The sequence below is a fragment of the Sminthopsis crassicaudata genome, chromosome 5 (assembly GCF_048593235.1).
Source record: "Sminthopsis crassicaudata isolate SCR6 chromosome 5, ASM4859323v1, whole genome shotgun sequence".
Lineage (NCBI taxonomy): Eukaryota > Metazoa > Chordata > Mammalia > Dasyuromorphia > Dasyuridae > Sminthopsis > Sminthopsis crassicaudata.
This window is the reverse complement of record NC_133621.1, coordinates 146,330,637-146,351,564: the sequence shown is the minus strand read 5'-3', so window position 1 is coordinate 146,351,564 and position 20,928 is coordinate 146,330,637. Positions and strand designations below refer to the sequence as shown.

General features: G+C 36.2%; 1 protein-coding gene across 2 annotated transcripts in view; it reads right to left on the bottom strand.

Annotated features, from left to right (window-relative positions):
- Positions 1–20,842, bottom strand: part of FBXL13 (F-box and leucine rich repeat protein 13) — a 245,322-nt gene extending 224,480 nt beyond the window's left edge. Inside the window, exons 1-2 of one of the 2 annotated variants that reach the window (XR_012482417.1) lie at positions 20,564–20,842; positions 11,457–11,546 (exon numbers count right to left, since the gene is read on the bottom strand). The gene's annotated coding sequence lies outside the window, so the exon portion shown is untranslated. The remainder of the gene's footprint in view (positions 1–11,456; positions 11,547–20,563) is intronic. The other variant, XM_074268454.1, reaches the window with a different exon arrangement.
- Between the last annotated feature and the right edge of the window lie 86 nt (positions 20,843–20,928).

Here is a 20,928-nt window from a genome sequence, read left to right as displayed (position 1 = left end):
GGAAACTTTTAGAGGAAGTTACAAACCATGATCTCTTTGCCTCAAAAATAAATAATATATAATTAAGATATAGAGTAAAAATACAACTCTACCATAAGCTGGGTATTTTCCATTAGTCTAAGAGGAGATATTCTCCATTTTCATGATGGAGAAAAGAATAAGAAACTCTATAAGGAAGTTAGGAAGCTTTCTAGTTTCTTCTTATATTTTTTTTGTTACTCATTAGTGAATTACTAAGCTTGAAATATCCTGAACTCTCATGTGAGAGAAACTTAAATTCAAATATAAATCTAAAAGTAACTTCCAAAGGTAAAAATACATGATTTAGGAATTAGCTAAATTTTGCCATGATGCTCAGGGAGCTTCACATATAGATTCATGAGGTGAAAATCCATTATAATGACATTTTTAAATCCACAAAATATATACATCTTTGTTATAGTAATGTAATTTTGGTATTCATGGATTATAAAAACTAGAGATAAAGTCTCTTTAGCAGTAAATCAGTAAATGTTTTAAATTTCATAGAGGAGAAATGAGAAGTACTATAAGGATAGTATTACCACAAATGTATAAAAATCATCAACTAATATGTTGTAAGAAAATATAATTTTACACATAAAATATTTAAATTCATATCAGAATGTAGATATTGCCCATCCTGGAATCAACCATCTTATTCCAGCTTCATTTATTTTGTATTCTCATATGCTTGTTTTAGATTTGACTGAAATACTACCCCAGTCAAACCTGGAGAAGCACTAACATGAACTACTCTTTTCTTGTGTCCAGATAGGAAAACACTTTGAATCCCTTTTTTAGCAAAAGATTCAAGAAAATCTAACTTCACAAAAAAAAGTCCTAAGCCATTTCTTTCTCAAGTAGGAGATATTAATTTATGGCTTTTGTTAATCACTAAACCTTACAACTTATATTTACAAAGATGAAGAAATTCAATATTAAATGCTGGGGGTACAAGGTTTTCAAGCTGGAAAAAATTAGAAAAACTCCTTTGGTATTTTCATGAGTTGCTTTGGCATGGATATAAGGAAGTTCACTATATAGCATCGGCTGAGCTCAAGCTAGCTTAGAAATCATGCCAAGTCTTTCATTAAGGTATTCCAAGGAATTCTGTGGGAGCTACATTTGGCTGGAAGGGCAATTGAGAAAGAAGTCATAAGAGGGGAGATAATGAGAGTACAGAGAGTCCTCAACTTTCAAAAGGGTTATCTTCCAAAATTGGCTTATAAATTGGTTTATTGAAACTTGGAAAATGTTCTTTCATAGACACACTGTTATAAATATTGGCTGTTTCCATTTTTCCCACAAAAGGCTATTTCACTTATTATTTAATTGATCTATGGCAATAGAATTGTTTATAATTTCTACCAGAAAATTCCCCTAGGCTCCAACTTAAGACACCAGAAACTTATCAATTGTAGCCCTTCTTTCTAAGGGAGAATGTCTTCCTATTGGCCCCTGTTTTCAATGTGGTGAGTTCTCTTTTCTCTTTACTTCTGCCAGTGTTAGATGGATCCTCTTCCTCCCATCCCACTCTTCTCTTTTCCTTATTCTGAGATGTTCAGGGAATAATACAGCTAAAAATGAAAAGGGATCCCTCTTTTCTCTTCACAGACACTGACGATAAGAGATTCTTCTTGACCTTTCTATTTCACTATAGGGACAAGGTGGGTGGTGGATGCTCTTGGTTGTAGGCTTAGAGCACAGAGTCCAGGATTCCCCTCTTGGAAGATATGATGGTAGCTTCAATAGTTAAAGACTGCTCCCAAGGGGTGCTGACTCAAGCAGAGGAGTTCTTCTGGTTGTAGTTCCTAAGAGTCAAAGGCTTTCTCAACATCTCATGGTCATATACTGTCTTGTAGCTCAATTTCAGGCATAAATAGATGCATGTTGCCTCCTTCCACTACCTTTCCAAAGCCATTTTGTACTTTATTTTTCTCTTGTAATCATAGTTACATGTGCAGTCTATCCAAACTAGTGGAAAGAAAAAGGAATTGCAGCAAGTGAAAAAGGTAGAGAGATGTTCCCTCCAGAGTCAGAAGGAAAGGTTTGGCAGTTAACATAAAACTGAATAAAACCAATAAAACTTCTATACATCCCGGTCAAGCATCAACAATGATAAGTTTCTTGGCCTTGTTCCCCTTGGATCAGAAATGTTCTAAGGCGGCTACTTCCAGCCAAGATGGCAGCGAGGAGGTGCACAGCTGCTTGAGCTCTGCGTTTTCTCTCAGGACTTACTTCATGACAAGCCTCAGAGTTAATGCTTGACCAGAAAAGAAATCCACAAATAATCACCAACAAAAGACATCCTTGAAATTTGCCAGAAAAGGTCTGTGTTTGCTTAGGAGAGGGGATGAACAGACTAGGACCAGAGCAAGGCAGGCAGCTCACACAGCTCAGACCAGAGTAGGGAGGGGTGCAATCTCTTCCGTTTCTGCAAAACGACCTTTACTCCAGTATGGATATTCCGTCTTGGCAGCAAGCCAGGAGCAGCAGAGAAGGTGTAAACACTGGAGGTAAAGAATAAAACCCCAGAAAACTAGCATCTCTCGGGACAGGCTGCACAGACACAGTGCTGCCATCTCTGTCCTGTAAGTGCCTCGCTGCTGTCTCCCGCAGTCTGTAGAGGAAGCCCGGTAACAACATCCAGCCCTACCCCACCCCCAGAACAGACCAATTGTTTCTCTTGTCAATTTGTTTTCTTCGATTTCCGCTCTGACAAAATGAACAAAAAGTTTTAAAGGGCTCTAACCATTGACAGCTTCTGTATGGATAGAGAGCAGACTTCAAACCCTGAGGAGACTAAAAACAGACTGCCTCCAGAGGAATCCCCTAAGGGGGATATGATCTGCTCCTCAATACATAAGGCTCTCATAGAGGAAATCAAAAAGGCTCTCACAAGAGAGATAGAAGAGAAATGGGAAAAGGAAAGGGAAGCTTGGCAAGAGAGTCTGGAGAAGTCATCCAGAGTGGATAAAGAGATCAAATCATTGAGAAATAAAGTTAGTGAGTTGGAAAAAGAACACAGTTCTCTAAAAAATAAAGTGATGAAATGGAAAAAAATTCCATAGAAGATAAAAACTCAATTGGACAATAACAAAAAGATATTTAAAAAGTGAGTGAAGAAAATACAACATTGAAAATTAGAATCAAACAAGTAGAAATGAATGACTCAAGGAGAAACCAAGAAGTAGTCAAGCAAAACCAGAAAAAGGAAACAAGAAATGTCAAGTACCTTATTGGGAAGACAACAGACCTGGAAAAAAGATCCAGGAGAGACAATTTGAGAATAATCAGATACCCTGAAAAATGTGAGGAAAAAAGAGCCTGGACACTATTTTCCAGAAAATTATAAAAAAGAACTACCCAGATGTTTTGGAAACAGAGGGTAAAAAAGACATTGAAAAAAATTAATCAATCATCTACTGAAAGGGACCCTAAAAATCAAAAGGCCAAGAAATATAGTGGCCAAGTTCAAGAACCATCAGACGCAGGAAAAAATATTGGAAGCTGCTAGAAAAAAAGCAATTCAGATATGGAGGAGCCACAATAAGGATAACCCAGGACCTAGCAGCGTCCACATTAAAGGAATGAAGGGCCTGGAATATGATATTCCGAAAGGCTCAGGAACTTGGTATGCAGCCAAGAATAACTTACCCAGCAAAAATGAGCATCCTTTTCCAGGGAAGAAGATGGACATTTAACAAAATAAATGAATTCCATCTATTCTTGATGAAAAAAACCAGACCTACATAAAAGGTTTGATCTTCAAGTACAGAACTCAAGAGATTTCTAAAAAGTAAAAAGAAATCTTGAGAACTATATTTCTGCCATAAAGATAGGTAAAGAATAATTTGTCCTAGAAACCAGAGGTGGAAAGGAAATTATATCTAAAAAAAGGGTAAAGTGGTGGTACAACATCTTATGAAGAGGCAAAGGTAACCTATTATATCTGAGAGAAAGAAAGGAGGGAGATGAACATAGTGTGTATCAATAGACATATTCGATTTATGGTGAAACTTCTTCCACTTCATTGAAAAGTGAGAGGGAAAGAGTAAGCTAAGGGGAAGGGAATACAGAAATTGTGAGAAAAAGGGGTAAAGAGGGGGAGAAACTTTAAGCTGGGGGAGAGATGCTAAAAAGGGAGGGCTGTGAAAAGCAAGTGGTGTTCACAAGTTTAATACTGGGTAGGGGGGTAAGAGGGAAGGAAAGGAGAAAAGCATAATCAGGGGTTAATAGGATGGCAAGCAATATAGAATTAGTCATTCTAACCATAAATGTGAATGGGGTAAACTCCCCCATAAAGAGGAAGCAGTTAGCAGACTGGATTAAAACCCAGAATCCTTCTATATGTTGTTTACAGGAAACACAGCTGAAACAGGGTGATGCATTCAGAATAAAAGTAAAAGGGTGGAGCAGAATCTACTATGCTTCAGGTGAAGCCAAAAAAGCAGGGGTAGACATTCTCATCTCAGATCAAGCAAAAAGAAAAATTGATCTAATTAAAAGAGATAAGGAAGGGCATTATATCTTGCTAAAGGATAGCATAGACAATGAAGCAGTATCAATATTAAACATATACGCACCAAGTGGGGCAGCATCTAAATTCTTAAAAAAGAAATTAAGAGAGCTGTAAGAAGAAATAGACAGCAAAACTATAATAGTGGGAGATCTCAACCTTGCACTCTCAGAATTAGATAAATCAAACCACAAAATAAATAAGAAAGAAGTCAAAGAAGTAAATAGAATACTAAAAAAGTTTGATATGATAGATCTTTGGCAAAAGCTAAATGGAGACAGAAAGGAGTATGCTTTCTTCTCAGCAGTTCATGGAACCTTTACAAAAATTGATCATATACTAGGACATAAAAACCTCAAAATCAAATGCAGTAAGGCAGAAATAGTAAATGCATCCTTTTCAGACCACAATGCAATTAAAATTACTTTAATAAAAAGCCAGGGGAAAATAGACCAAAAAATAATTGGAAACTAAATAATCTAATACTAAAGAATGATTGGGTAAAATAGCAGATCATAGACATTATTAATAACTTCACCCAATAAAATGACAATAATGAGACATCATACCAAAATGTGTGGGATACAGCCAAAGCAGTAATAAGGGAAAGTTTTATATCTCTAGAGGCCTACTTGCATAAAATAAGAGAAAGAGGTCAACGAATTGGGCTTACAACTAAAATTTCTAGAAAAGGAACAAATTAAAAACCCCCAAACAAACATGAAATTTGAAATTCTAAAAATAAAAGGTGAGATTAATAAAATTGAAAGTAAAAAAACTATTGAATTAATTAATAAAACAAGAGTTGGTTCTATGAAAAAAACAACAAAATAGACAAACCTTTAGTAAATCTGATTTTAAAAAAAGGAAAGAAGAAAAGCAAATTGTTAGTCTTAAAAATGAAAAGGGAGAACTCACCACTAATGAAGAGGAAATTAGAACAATAGTTAGGAGCTACTTTGCTCAACTTTATGCTAATAAATTTGATAACTTAAATGAAATGGAAGAATACCTTCAAAAATATAGCTTGCCCAGATTAACAGAGGAGAAGTAAATAGTCTAAATAGTCCCATTTCAGAAAAAGAAATAGAACAAGCTATTAACCAACTCCCTAAGAAAAAATCCCCAGGACCAGATGGATTTACATGTGAATTCTACCAAACATTTAAAGAACAACTAACTCCAATGCTATATAAATTATTTGAAAAAATAGGGATTAAAGGAGTCCTACCAAATTCCTTTTATGACACAGACATGGTACTGATACCTAAACCAGATAGGCTGAAAACAGAGAAAGAACATTATAGATCAATCTCCTTAATGAATACTGATGCTAAAATCTTAAATAAGATATTAGCAAAAAGACTTCAGAAAATCATCCCCAGGATAATACACTATGACCAAGTGGGATTTATACCAGGAATGCGGGGCTGGTTTAATATTAGGAAAACTATTAGCATAATCGACTATATCAATAACCAAATTAACAAAAACCATGTGATCATCTCAATAGATGCAGAAACAGCATTTGATAAAATCCAACATCCATTCCTACTAAAAACACTTGAGAGTATAAGAATAAATGGACTATTCCTTAAAATAATAAGGAGCATATATTTAAAACCATCAGTAAACATCATATATAATGGCGATAAACTGGAACCTTTCCCAGTAAGGTCAGGAGTGAAACAAGGTTGCCCATTATCACCCATTACTATTCAATATAGTACTAGAAACTCTAGCCTCGGCAATAAGAGCCGAGAAAGAGATTCAAGGAATTAGAGTAGGAAATGAGGAAATCAAACTATCACTCTTTGCAGATGATATGATGGCATACTTAGAGAACCCTACACACTCTGCTAAAAAGCTATTATAAATAATTCAGAATTTTAGCAAAGTTGCAGGATACAAAATAAATCCACATAAATCCTCAGCATTTTTATACATTACCAACACAATCCAACAGCAAGAGATACAAAGAGAAATTCCATCCAAAATAACGGTCGATAGTATAAAATATTTGAGAATATATCTACTAAAGGAAAGTCAGGAATTATACGAGCAAAATTACAAAACACTTGCCACAAAAATAAAGTCAGATTTAAATAATTGGAAAGACATTCAGTGCTCTTGGATAGGCCGAGCGAATAAAATCAAGATGACAATACTCCCTAAACTAATCTATTTATTTAGTGCTATACCAATCAGACTCCCAAGAAACTATTTTAATGACCTAGAAAAAATAACAACAAAATTCATGTGGAAGAACAAAAGGTCGAGAATTTCAAGGGAAGTAATGAAAAAAAAATGAAATGAAGGTGGCCTAGCTGTACCTGATCTAGAACTATATTATAAAGCAGCCAGTAACCAAAACCATTTGGTATTGGCTAAGAAATAGACTAGTTGATCAGTGGAATAGGTTAGGTTCACAGGGCAAGATAGTGAATAAAAATAGCAATCTAGTGTTTGACAAACCCAAAGATCCCAATTTTGGGGATAAGAATTCATTATTTGACAAAAAATGCTGGGAAAACTGGAAATTAGTATGGCAGAAACTAGGCATGGACCCACATTTAACAACACATACTAAGATAAGCTCAAAATGGGTCCAAGATTTAGGCATAAAGAACGAGATCATAAATAAGTTAGAGGAACATAGGATAGTTTACCTCTCAGACTTGTGGAGGGGGAAGGAATTTGTGACCAAAGGAGAACTAGAGATCATTATTGATCACAAAATAGAAAACTTTGATTACATCAAATTAAAAAGCTTTTGTACAAACAAAACTAATGCAAACAAGATTAGAAGGGAAGTAACAAATTGGAAAAATATTTTTCCAGTTAAAGGTTCTGATAAAGGCCTCATCTCCAAAATATACAGAGAATTGACTCTAATTTATAAGAAATCAAGCCATTCTCCAATTGATAAATGGTCAAAGGATATGAACAGACAATTTTCAGATGATGAAATTGAAACTATTTCCACTCATATGAAAGAGTGTTCCAAATCACTATTGATCAGAGAAATGCAAATTAAGACAACTCTGAGATACCACTACACAACTGTCAGATTAGCTAAGATGACAGGAATAAATAATGATGAATGTGGGGAGGGGGGGATGTGGGAAAACTGGGACACTGATATATTGTTAATGGAGTTATGAAAGAATCCAACCATTCTGGAGAGCAATCTGGAATTATGCCCAAAAAGTTATCAAACTGTGCATACCCTTTGATCCAGCAGTGCTTCTACTGGGCTTATATCCGAAGGAAATACTAAAAAGCAGAAAGGGACCTGTATGTGCCAAAATGTTTGTGGCAGCCCTTTTCATAGTGGCTAGAAACTGGAAAATGAATGGATGCCCATCAATTGGAGAATGGTTGGGTAAATTATGGTATATGAATGTTATGGAATATTATTGTTCTATAAGAAATGACCAATAGGATGAATACAGAGAGGCTTGGAGAGACTTACATCAACTGATGCTGAGTGAAATGAGCAGAACTAGGAGATCATTATACACTTCAACAACAATACTATATGAGGATGTATTCTGATGGAAGTTGATATCTTCAACATAGAGAAGAGCTAATCCAATTCCAATTGATCAATGATGGACAGAATTAGCTACACCCAGAAAAGGAACACTGGGAAATAAGTGTAAACTGTTAGCATTTTTTGTTTTTCTTCCCAGGTTATTTTTATCTTCCGAATCAAATTCTTCCTTTGCAACAACAACAACAACAACAAAATTCAGTTCTGCACATATATATTATACCTAGGATATACTATAACATATTTAATATATATGGGAATGCCTGCCATCTAGGGGAGGGGGTGGAGGGAAGGAGGGGAAAAATTCGAAACAGAAGGAAGTACAAGGGATAATGTTGTAAATCTATCTATACATATATACCCACAGACACAAATACATACACCAGCAAAAAAAAATTTTTTTGCACTTTTTGCAAATTACTCTCAATATTCTGGTATTACTTTTTTTGTGTCCTAGCCATTCTCAAGCTATCTGCAAAATGACTACCCAATCTTTCAAATATTTGTGATGAGCTAACTCTCACTATCTTGTATTTTTCCCAGAGACTCAAGTTTCCTCAGAAAGACCCTATGTCTGGCTGAAATTCCTGATGATCACCTCAAGCAACTTGCTGTCATCTGTTTCTCTCAGAGATTTTCTCAGCCAAGACATGACCAGGTAGGAGGTATCCTTAAATTAATCTCTCTATGTAGAGATACAGTGGTTGTGAGCCGTGATGTCTGCTCCATTTCCTGACTCCAAAACACAAATCAATAAATAAATGTGGCTCTCAATAGTGTGGCATAGTACTTATGGTATCATGTTGTTGGTGGCATGTGGTTGGTGCCTACAATAAAAATGCCATATACTTACTCTACCTAACCTTCAACTTAGGCCACAAGACACCTAGGAGTATAGATTAAATTCTCTGGCTACTAATTTCTGTGAGCATGGTAAGATGTTTCTGAATATCTTGAGTCCTGCCAAAAATTCTCTGACTTCAAATCTAATGCTCTTTTTACTATACAAACCACCTTTCAGTATTCACTTGGGCCAAATGACTTGAAATAAAAAAGTAGCATCTCAGTGTTCTTTTAATAGAACTTATGCATCTTAAAGCCTAATTCCTTACTAATCATTTTTCTTTTCTAACAGGAGGTGCCCCCAAAAGGCTCTGTCCTGGTCCTTCTTCTTTGTCCATATTATTTCACTTTGTGATTTCATCAGCTTCCATAGATTTAATTATTGTTTTCACTGATGATTCTCAAAACTAACCACCCTACCCTAAATTGATCTCTGCTTTTGTATTTCCAACTGCTTTTCACACATCTTGAACTAGATGTTCTGAAGACATCTTTAATTCAGCATGTCCAAAACTTAAGTTATTTTTTTACCTGATAAACCCTTACACCTCCATACTATCAAGGCCATCCATCCCCTTAGTCTTACATCCTCATCTCCTCACTATCTCTTACCACACTCCAATATCCAATCTGTGACTTTACAAGCATCTCTCAAATACATCCCTCTGATAATGCTACCTCCTTGATGCAGGCCCTTAACACCTCACAATCACAACATCACAACAGCCTGCCAGTAGGTCTGCCTGTCTGAAAGTCCACTCCAATCTATCATCCTACTAAAGTGCTTCTCCTAAAATGCAAGTCTGATTATGTCTTGTTCTCAATAAACTCCAGGGGCTCCCTATCACCTCCAAGATCAAATACAAAATCCTGTTTAGCATTTAACCCCCCTTTATAACCTAGCCCTCCTCACCTACCTTTTCAGTCTCTTTACACCTTATTCCCTGACACATTCTCTTCAATGCAATAACATTGACCAATAACAGCCATCTGGCTGTTCCTTGAATAAGAAACCTAGAAAAAACACTACACCTCAGATTCTGGCATTTTCTCTGGCTGTCACCCAAATCCAGAATACTTTCCCTCCTCATCTCCACTGCCTGCTTTTTCCAGCTTCTTTGCATCCCAACTAAAGCCTATATCCTATAGGAAGCCTTTCCCCAGTCCCTCTTAATTTTAGTGCCTTTTCCCTCTGTTCATTATTTTATTTTAATCCTCTCTATATAACTTGTTTATACATTTGTTTGCTTGTTGTCTCCCCCATTTGCTTGTGAACTCCTTCAGGAAAGGGACTGTTTTTATCTCTTTTTTATCCCAAGTGCTTAGTACAATGTCTGACATATTATTGACTGGCTGACTGTGAGAATTATCATTTTTTAATTACTATTAGCCTATAGTAAGTCTCCAGTCTAGTGATTCCTTGAGCCTCCTATTACACTCCTGCTGAGCTCAAACTCTATTCACAGAATAATACAGGAATATTCTGGTAAATGCTTCGGCAACTAAGCATTCAGGGGAAAAAAAGTGTGTATGTGTATACACCTACACTTAAGTTTAATCTGCATTACTGATACATTCTTATGCCTAAATAATCAAAGAAACAATAAATCAAGTCTTGAACTACAACAATTACCGATCAATTCTCCAAAGCTAAGTCAAACTGGTTCCAGCACCACCCTGAGGAAAGCACTAAGTCTGAAGATTTTGTAGTATCTGATTCTGAAACAGCCTCAGCCAATCTGCCTGTAACTTTCTCTACTTGCATTAGCAGAGACCCAGAAAGAAAGAGAATTTACCTAGACTCCTCATAGTTCTTATGTCCTCTTGACACTAAGTTGTCAACTGACATTAGAATATATAGCAACAGTACAGCTACCAGTTTCAGCTATCACTGATTAGCCTAATGGTAACACTGGTGTGTTATAATTATTTAGGGGGCTCCTTTTATTTAGAAAATTCCTGCCTACAGCTAGCCCTTGTGGAGCAAGTTTGTAATCCCTGTGGTTGGAGAAGCTGAGGCTGGAAGATCCCTTGGGTTCAGGATTTTTAAACTGCAGTAGTACTGAAAGTTCATTAATATACTTCCATACTTAGGAATCTGATCTATAAAAAGAAAGGAAGGAAGATAGGAAGGATGGGAAGGAAGGAGGAAGGGAAGAAGAGAGGAAGGAAGGGAGGAAGAGAGGTAGGGCAGGAGGAAGAAAAATGGAGAGAAAAAGGGAGAGAAGGAGGGATGGAGGAAGGGACAGAAGGACGGAGGAAATGGAAGAAGAAAAGGAGGGAAGGAGGAAGAAAGGGAAGGAAAGAAGGGAGAGAGGGAAGTCAAGATGGTAAATATGAGTAGGGACTTCTCTGATACTTCACCTTCTGAACAATGCTATTCCTGAGGCCTTCATAAATAGTACTTCTGACCTTGTTAAGAAGCCTCCTAGAAAATCTAAAATCTAATTATATTCCCAATATTGTCAAGAAAATTTAAAGATGAATACGTTAGTATGCTTAGTTAAGAACAATTACCAGCTGTGTATCAAGGTGAGAAGAGTATCCTTGGAAGATGTTTGTCCTCTTTTGAAATTTCTGTTTCAATGATGGATCAATCAAACAGCCCTTTAAAAAAAATCATAAAATAGGCATAAAATAAGTTTTCTTGAATAAACATTTCATTAATCCCTTAAATACATATTGACTTTAATACCTAAATTCCTCAGGCCCTTTAAAGTACCATAATCTAGAGCAGAGGTTCTTAACTTGAAGTCCAAAGACCAGAGTTAAGATCTTTGATGAGGAAGAAATTTATATTTTTATTTCAAGATGGTTGATTTCTTTTGCAATCTTATATATTTTATTTTATGCACTTAAAAATATTACTCTAAGAAAGGGTCCTAGGCTTCACCAGATTTGCCCAAATGGCCTGTAAGATAAAAGTGGTTAAGAACCCCTGCTCTAGAAAGTCTTTATAAATTTAAATATAATGATCTAATTACCCATTACTAAGGCAATGATTGATATCACACTATGATAATTTTAATATCACTACAAATTAACTGTAATTATACTTTGCCTTTGTTTAGCACATTACAACTTATAAAATATTCACATACATCTTGCTAGGCTGTAAACTCTGTGAGGGCAAGATGTGCCTTACCTAAATTCTGTATATCATCCAGCCCCTTGCATAACGTTATACATACAATAGGGGCCTAAGATTTTTTGATTTTCATTTGATTCTTACAACATTATTATGCATTATTATCCCCATTTTACAGATGAGGAAATGACTAAGAGAAGTTAAGTAATTTGTCCAAGATGAATGGCTTGTAAAGGGCAGAACAGAGATTAGCACTTAGGTCTTCTGGCTTCCTACCCTAATGCTCTTTTCATTATATTATTGCTACCTCTCTAAAATATCATATGGTGTTTTTTTTTAAATGAATACAAAGAAAATACCATAAAATATTTTCAAGCCCATTTTCAGCTAGTTTCCATGATCTTTTTTTTCTAAAAATCTCAGTGGATCCTTTGGGGATGAAATGAGTAGACCACTGAATAGGGTCTGAAAAAAATAAAATGGAATAAATTTTTCCATATCAAAGACATTTGTATTACCAAGGTATGTTTTAATTTTGTATCCTTCCAAATAGAAGATACTATTTTGCTTTTATTTTTGAAGTGATTGCTTTAATTTTTAAAAAGTTACAGAATCAAATGCTAACTCAAAACTTTAAAATATAAATACATTTTTATTTGTAAACCTTTATTCATGTTTTCCTGAGTCAGATATATTTTACTAAAGTCAATTCAGTTAGATCAAAACGTTTTAACTTTCTCTCTTAAAATAAAAATCTGAAATGACATACTCCCTATTCTCCATATGTTGTTTTATTTTAAAATATTTATTTCATCATAGTCAGCCTAAATGCACACAAGATGTCTTAGATTAAATGATGGCAAAATTTTAAAGACTTCATCAACAATAGTTCGATTATAAAGGAATTCACATACTACTCCAATCTAGAACAAAGAAGGAATTAAAATAGAAAGATATGATTGGACAATTATAGTAAAGAAAAAGGAAAGTAGCCCATAATGAATATTTTTCAAATGGATCACATCGAGGGTTTGTTTTTCTAAATGTCTAGAGTTAGAAACATTTCATGACTTATGCTAATTAGAAAAATGTCATTCAAAAAATTAAATTCTAAATAATTAGAATTTTTTTCCAAATTCCTTAAAATCTAATTGTCTTGCAATTATGCAAATTCATGATTCCTAACTTATATGAATTTACGTTCTACTTGAAAGAAAAAAATGCATCATCTTTTTATTCTTTCCCCCTTCTATAATCTGTTTTTAATAGAAAAATAAAAAAGTATTCAGTCAGTGGAACTTAGGATAACATTTAGGTCAAGTGTTCTGAAAGACAGGGGGTTTTAAAGTAGAGCAGTGTGGTATCAAAGTTGCTGTAGTGATTGAAAACGTGGGAAATTTGGATACTACTGAAAACGACTGAACAATGAAAAAAGTGATATGTATACAAAGGAGATGTTTAGTCTTAGTTCCAGAGAAAATTTGAGAAGGAAGAAGTGACTTTGCTGGGGTTAAGAGAGAATCAGGGAAGTAGGGGAGGAGAGAGGAAAAGAAAGGGTTTAGTGATGATGATTTTAAAAATAACACTTACTTCTAAAATCATCCTTTTCCCCAACCCATAGAACCCTTCCTTTTAACAAAGAAGTATGATTTAGAAAAAACAAACCAACATATTGACCTTATCAGACAAATTTCTAAACTGCTAGTCTCCCACCACTCAGCTGAAAAGAGGGAAATATGGTTCACCATCCGTCAAGGGAGAATTTATGAGGAAGGTGGTCACCTTGAAGAAGTCCTCCCTGTGGCTATGCTTCAAGCAAGCTCCTCCCCTTACACAAACTTCTAGAAGCAATCTCAAAGTATTTTCTGAAGCCTCTGTCTCCTCTCTTGTATTGTGTGGGGCTTTGCAGTGTATCTTAAAAAGTTAATTTGAAGATTTCTTTCCTCCTGCTTTCCCATGATTTGTGGTACCTCTCTCCAGGTTAAAATGCCTAACTATAGTTCTATGTTAATATTTAATTCTTAAAAATTTTTTTAAGGAAATAGGCATTTGGAAATAATCCCATATTAAACTCTCATATGATCATAGATCAAGAGCTAGAATCGATCTCACAGGGCATCTGGTCCAACTTTGTCATTTTATATGTCTCTGGCATATATACAAAGTGCCTCAGAGTAATATCTACACTAGATGCATTTCCACATGGAGGATGCTATGGAGCTGCATCCAGGAGAATTTTAATGATTTATAAGAGAAATGCATTAAAGAGACTATGGAGCATCCATGGGCATTCTGTAATTGGTTCCAATTTACTCAACACCAGGAGGTGGGGAAGAGTTTTTCCTCCAATGGCTGTGCCAAGCTTTTGGGAGACACCCTATTTTCCAAAGGTCCAACAAGCAGGCTGTGCTCTGAGCTTGACATAACAACAGTCCTTTGCATTCACCTTCTGGATGATCTCAGCCACAGCAAAATCCCAAAATTGTTTCTGGACATGAAACCTTACTATAATTCAAACTTGTTTCATTGTTGTGTTATTCCTCCAGCCTGCTTCATTGCTTGCAAGCCATTTTTGTGCCTCTGAAATCAAACATCTCTGTGTCCTGACTGGCCTGCCTCTAGCCTGCTTTGTTCATCTTGGTCATCCATAGGCTAAAGGTTGGTTCTGATTGACACTGTGTAGCCAAAATTATTGACATTTTCAAAAAGACTTCACTTCACTTTAGCCATATTTTTGCTTCATTCACATCTTGAGCTGACTTCCCCAGAGATAAAGTGGCTGCAGAAAGTATGTCGATAACATTTACTTGATCTATAATACACCAGGCATTGGGTTAAGCACTGGATGCCCTTAAGAAATTATGAGAGATGCTAATATGTTTGTTCTTGATATATTTTTTGAGGTAAATATCCCTTTGAAAAAGCTAATTCATGTTAAGTAATTCAATTAGTAAACATTTATTAATCACATATTATGTGCCAGGCACCATTCAAAAGAAGCAAAAGACATCTGTTCTCAAAGTGCTTAAAGCAGTCTAATAAGGAAGACAACATGCAAATAAAATATACACAAACTATAATTAATAATTATTATATAAATAATAATTAACAGAGGCAAGGCATTAGAATTAAGAGGGGTTATGAAATGCTTCCTATAAAAGATAAATTTTAATTAGAAGTCAAAGAAAATCAGGGATGTCAGTAGGCAGAGCTGAGGAGGGAAAGCATTCTAAGGATGAAAGAAAGTTAAAGAAAATGTCCAGAAATGGAATATTTTGCTCATGGATCAGCCAAGAAGCTAGTAGCATGGATAGAAGAATATGTGACAAAAAGTAAGGTATTAGAAAGGTAGAGGTTGTAGGTTATGAGGGATTTTGAATGCAAAACTGAGAATTTTGTATTTGATATGAGAAGCAATAGGAAGCCATTGAGAGTTTATTGAATAATTAAATGGACTTTTCCACTGTATCTTTTTAATCATGCTTTTCTTAAGAAATTCTGGGATGCACTTTAATTAGAAAATAATTGGTTGCAGAAAAAAATACAAACCACTTAGCTGTATTAAAACTTACTCAAAATAATATCTCAACAGAAGAATGTTAGTCTGCAATGGACTATATATATAATGGAGATGAAAGAGTAGGAACTGATCAGTGGTTTACTCAGTACTATACAATGGAAAGTGTTTTCAAGATTATAAATGATTGATATTGTTTAAATGAATTGATTCTTTAGACAGAAATAGTATGGTCAATTCTTCATACTCTCCTGGCTTGGTGGAAATTTCCCTTAAGCAAATTCAATTCCCCTCGGCCTAAATCCATACTGAATGGGACTGACTGGATGAAGCTTTCTCAGTTTATGAGACTAGCTAATGAGGGTAGGCCTAAGTCACATGATCCCTATACCCAGAGCAGGAAGATAAGGTCGTAAGGCCTCAGGTTTCAGGAAGTCACATGATCCCTATTCCTAGTCTTGAAACTTGGGTTGCAGAATTACATGGTCTCTAAAGGTCAGACTTTAAGAAGTGATGCTCACAGGAAGTGATGTGACTCATAGGAAGCAGACAACTTTACTTCCTTTTAGTCTATCCAATGAGGGGGCTTGAGTCTTTTGTTATTAAACCTGAGAAGGTGAAAGCTGTCCAGGTTCCCAGGAGCCCATGGTAGGAGTTGGGATGCCTCCCAGGTGTGTGTGTATAGGCCTCTCCCTGCAGGGATTAAATAAATGCTTTCTCTTTCTAACTGAAGATGTTTCTAATTAGTTGATTTGGGAAAGGGTGCTAAGAATGTAAATTATCATTTCACAATTGTCTCTTCAAAAAAAAAAAAAAAAAAAGTGGACTCCTCAGGAATGAATGACCAGAATAGGCTTATTATACCAGTTATCTTGCCAGTAAGTGTCTCTCTTTGTATGTCAATAAACTGGCATTTTAATTTGTCCATTAACCACTCCTATGTTTGGTTAGCTTGAACCAGTTACTTAGAGCCTCATTACCTGCAAATGAGACAGGTAAGATCAAATTTGTGACCTCAAAATAGCTGAGGGCCAGATCCTGGACTTGAAGTGATGCCAAAGGGTGTTGACCACTATTATTAAGGTTCAGTTGAATCCACCATCTACCCATCCCTCTCCAAATCATCTTTTTTTGGTTATAACACCAGTGATACCAGAAAGATTGCTTTAACACAATATGCATTCCATTTTGAAAACTTGCCTATTTTTAAAATGTGCAAATATAGTTGGTGTTTTAGAAATGCTAACTACAAAGGAAATATAAAATATGAGTACTTGTTTCAATACAAATCATGCCAACAATTCAGATACTCCCTCTGCTGGACAGTTTCTTTAAAAGTACTTTCATTTTTTTCATAGACATTAAAACTCCATTCTAGCTTTGGGACTATATAGAATCATAGATTTCGAGCTGAAAAAGCCATTGCATCCAACTCTTTTTAATTTTGCAGATATGGAAACTGAAGCCTATAGAAGTTAAATAATAAAATCATAACCACAATAGGAAACATATTGTACCTAAGGTTTGTAAAATGCTATAAAAATCTTTATCATTTTATCCTGATAATAACCCTGGAAGAAAGATACTATTATTATCTACTTTTTACAAATGAGTAAAATGAGGCAGACCTGCCCCTGGCCACAAAACTAGAAAATATTTAAGGTTGTATTAGAAGTCAGAACTCTGATTCCAGGCCAAAGTTCTACCCACTGTGTCACCTTCTATCCCAGGACTACAAACTACAAAAAGTCAGAAGTAGAATTTAAACACATCTTCCTTATTACAACTCCAAAACTCTATTCTCTTTTCCTAATTTGAGAATGTGCTTTTATTTCCATAGCTATGGAAGTAAATAGACTAGATATTTCTGGTTAAAAAACAAAACTACAATGAAAATATCTACCTTATTATTAATCAAATTTATAAGGAGGCAGGCTAGGTTATGTGTATGTATAGCCTGTGTTATGTAATTTAATGATTCACCACAGAGAACCTTAATTGAAAGTATTTCCCTCTCAAAAGTACCCAAAATCCTACCATTATGAATTCATTTCTTTGGTTTTCTCTCCTAGAGTATTTTTAAAAATTCAAATGCTACTCTGAAGATTAAAACATTGAACCAATTCACACAAGAATATTAGAGACAAAGGAGACCTCAGAGAGAAGGGAAAAGAATGTGAAAATAGATGGACAAAATTCACTTACTTTACAATTTTGCCTAAAGTTAGGCCAAAATGGCAAACCATTTAACTTAGTATTTCACAAACCAAGATTTTATAAATAGTGAAACAGGTGATAAGTTAAATTACTTGTTCTTGATTAGAAAGGGTTACATGCCAAAACTCAGTCAGGTCTTTTGATGTCAAATCTTATATCCCCTCCATTGTGCCATGCTGCTTCTTAAAAGTGTTTAAGTGACAAGTTCAAGGAGACATACAAAGTGCTAAATATGAAGTTAAAACAACTTTGAGTTATATCCAATTCATCCGATTTGATGGCAAAGGTGAAAATAGTATAAAATAAATGTTGGAAGGGCTATGAGAAAACAGACATGTTAATGCACTATTGGTGGACTTGTAAATTGGCCAGCTATTCTAGAATGTAATTTGGAATAATACCCCAAAAGTTACTAAATTGTAAATACTCTTATCCACTGTTACTAGGATTATTAATCCAAAGAGGTCAAATATGTGCAAAGATAAAGAACTGGAAGCTCAGGATATATCCATGAAGTATGGAATAGTTGAACATATTGTGGTATATGAATGTAATGGAATTTTATTGTACAGGAAGAAAAGATGAAGAGGATGGGTTTTAGAGAAACCTAAGAAGACTGGTATGAACTAGTGCAGAATAAAGTGAGCATAACCAAAACAATTTATATATTAACAATTGTGTAAAGACAAACATCCTTGAAAGATTTAATAACTTTGATCTATGCAATGTTCAAGATGATTGACAGAGATACATGTAACTCACTTTCTGAGAAATTCAAAATGCAGAATGAGACATGCACCAATTTTTTGGACCAATGCAGGAATTGGTTTTGATTGATTATGCATGTAATACAAATAATAATGGTTAACATTAATACTTTATTGTTATGGGCCAGAACTTGAAACAAGGTGCTAAGTCACTGGAATTGATAGAGACAATAATTATCTAATTTAGTATGGTTCAGTATGATTGATCTTGACCCTACAAGGAGATGTTATGGGGCAGAACTTGAAACTAGGTACTGAGTGGAACTGAGGAGACAACGGTTAAATCTAGTTCAGCACTGATTTAATGCTACAACAAATAACGGTTTCCTAGTGATGTAATGAGTGGTGTATACTCGGTGTGGGGCATATAAGGAGAAGCTCTCAGAGCCTCAGCCAGGCTTCAGTCAGGGAGATTCAGAAGCCAGAGAAGGCAGTCAAACTCTTGGAATCAAGGAGAGAGGAAGGCCTCCAGAAAACTAGCTGAGCCCCAAGTGAAGGAGATAAGACTTTGAAGGAAACAATAAAGGATCTGGACTTTAATCCCAGGCTGCACTGGTGATTACTGAACTGAAACTAAGGCTGCCTCCATACCCCAAGAAAACCCCAACAAGAGAAGATTGCATTTTAGAGAAGAATATTACACTTTATATGTGCCAGGCACTGTGCTAAGCACTATACAATTAATAACTCATTATTTGATCCTCACAATCACTTTAGGGAGTTGGATGCTCTTATTCCCATTTTACAGTTGAGGAAAATTAAGGCAAAAAGAGGTAGTGATTTACCCAGGATCATACAATAAGTATCAAAGATTTTTTTTGCCTGATTCAAGGCCTTTACTCTATCTGCTATGCCACCTACCTGCCCTAAGATGATGACATTTGTGCAGCACACCTCACAGCATCTATCTGAGGCAGTGCCATTTAAAAATTATGATCATCATCCCTTCTTGATGAGATCCAGCTATGCCAAATCATCTCAAGTGAATTTATAGATAAAACTAGACAAAAATAATCAACACGGAAAAAAATAAAATGGATCTACGTGTATTTTCACAATGATCTCTTTGCATTGAAAACATTTAGATTCCAGCATCCCTATTTCTAAAATACTAAATAAGGACATGGTTATTGGCACTGAAGAAGTCTGCATAGGGAGCTACACAATATTTAAAGTACTCGAATAGAATTTTAAGCTTTTTGAGAAAGGAAAACATTTACAAAGAATAGAAAAGATCATAAATGATGTCTTTATAAGGAAAAAAAATTACCAAAAACACAAGCCTAGTGGCTATGATTTCTTTCTTATCTGTATATATAAGCTATTATAAACCCACTGAAGAGATTCAAAATGAAAATATAAGAAGGCAACACACATGCCTTCACAATTTTTTTTTATAATAGGTCACGTTTTTTATGGTAAGACAGCTGACACAGAAAATATTCACGGTCAAGATGCTATGGAAATGTGTCCCAATAAAAAAATAATAATAATAACTTTGATTTTACTCCAAACCTGATTTAGTTTTGAATACAGACATTTCAGTTCCTGGTTAACAATTGTTTCCTAAAAAAATCCTCGTCTCTGACTCTTCACACATGCTGCCCCTCTCCTTTTACTACATTATGCTACCTACAGCTGAGATTAGAGGGATGTTACAGGGTGGAGGATTTGCAAGGGCTGGAAGGCGCCCGGACTACATCACCGGAGCACGGGCTTAGAGCTACAAAGGACCTTGGTGGGCATGTTCCGGACGAAGGAACTCGGGCCCCAAAAGGCTGCGATTTGCCGCACAGAATGAAGGCCTGCGCCTGAAAGGCCAAGGCCGAAGAAAAAGGAGGTGGTCGCGGCGGCTAAAGAACGAGGAGCTTCGAACAACGAAAGGGTCGAGCTCAGAGGCTGGGGGCGGGGGAGGCCGACTGACTAGGAAGAGAAAGGAGGCCGAGAGCACGTGCTGAGTCGGCCCAGGTGAGTCCAGGCAGGTGTGGGAGGCCCGGGGGATGGGGGCCCAGAGGGGTCCTGAAAGCCCTAGTACCTCAGACGCCCGGCTGAGGTGGTGTTGGTCGACATATCTCCTTTTCTTCAGGGTGGCATGGTTCAGGGTAGTCCATCTCTGGACCTGCCGGGCGGGCTGGGACCTGCCCAGGGAAGAAGGGGCAAGACGAGACAGGAGGACAAGAAAGCGAAGGCTACCCCTTCGCACTCCCACACTACGGTACTCCAGCAGCCGCCCTGAGGATCTTGTGCAGGGCGTTGCTGCTGGCAACCCGGAGCTGGGCCACCCACACCCACACAGCTCCCCCCCCCCCCCGAGAGCGCATGCGCTTGGCTCCCCGTGAGACGTAATGCGTCAGCCTGGTCTAGAAAGCCGCCTAGTTGAGCTGGCTGGGAACAGATCGA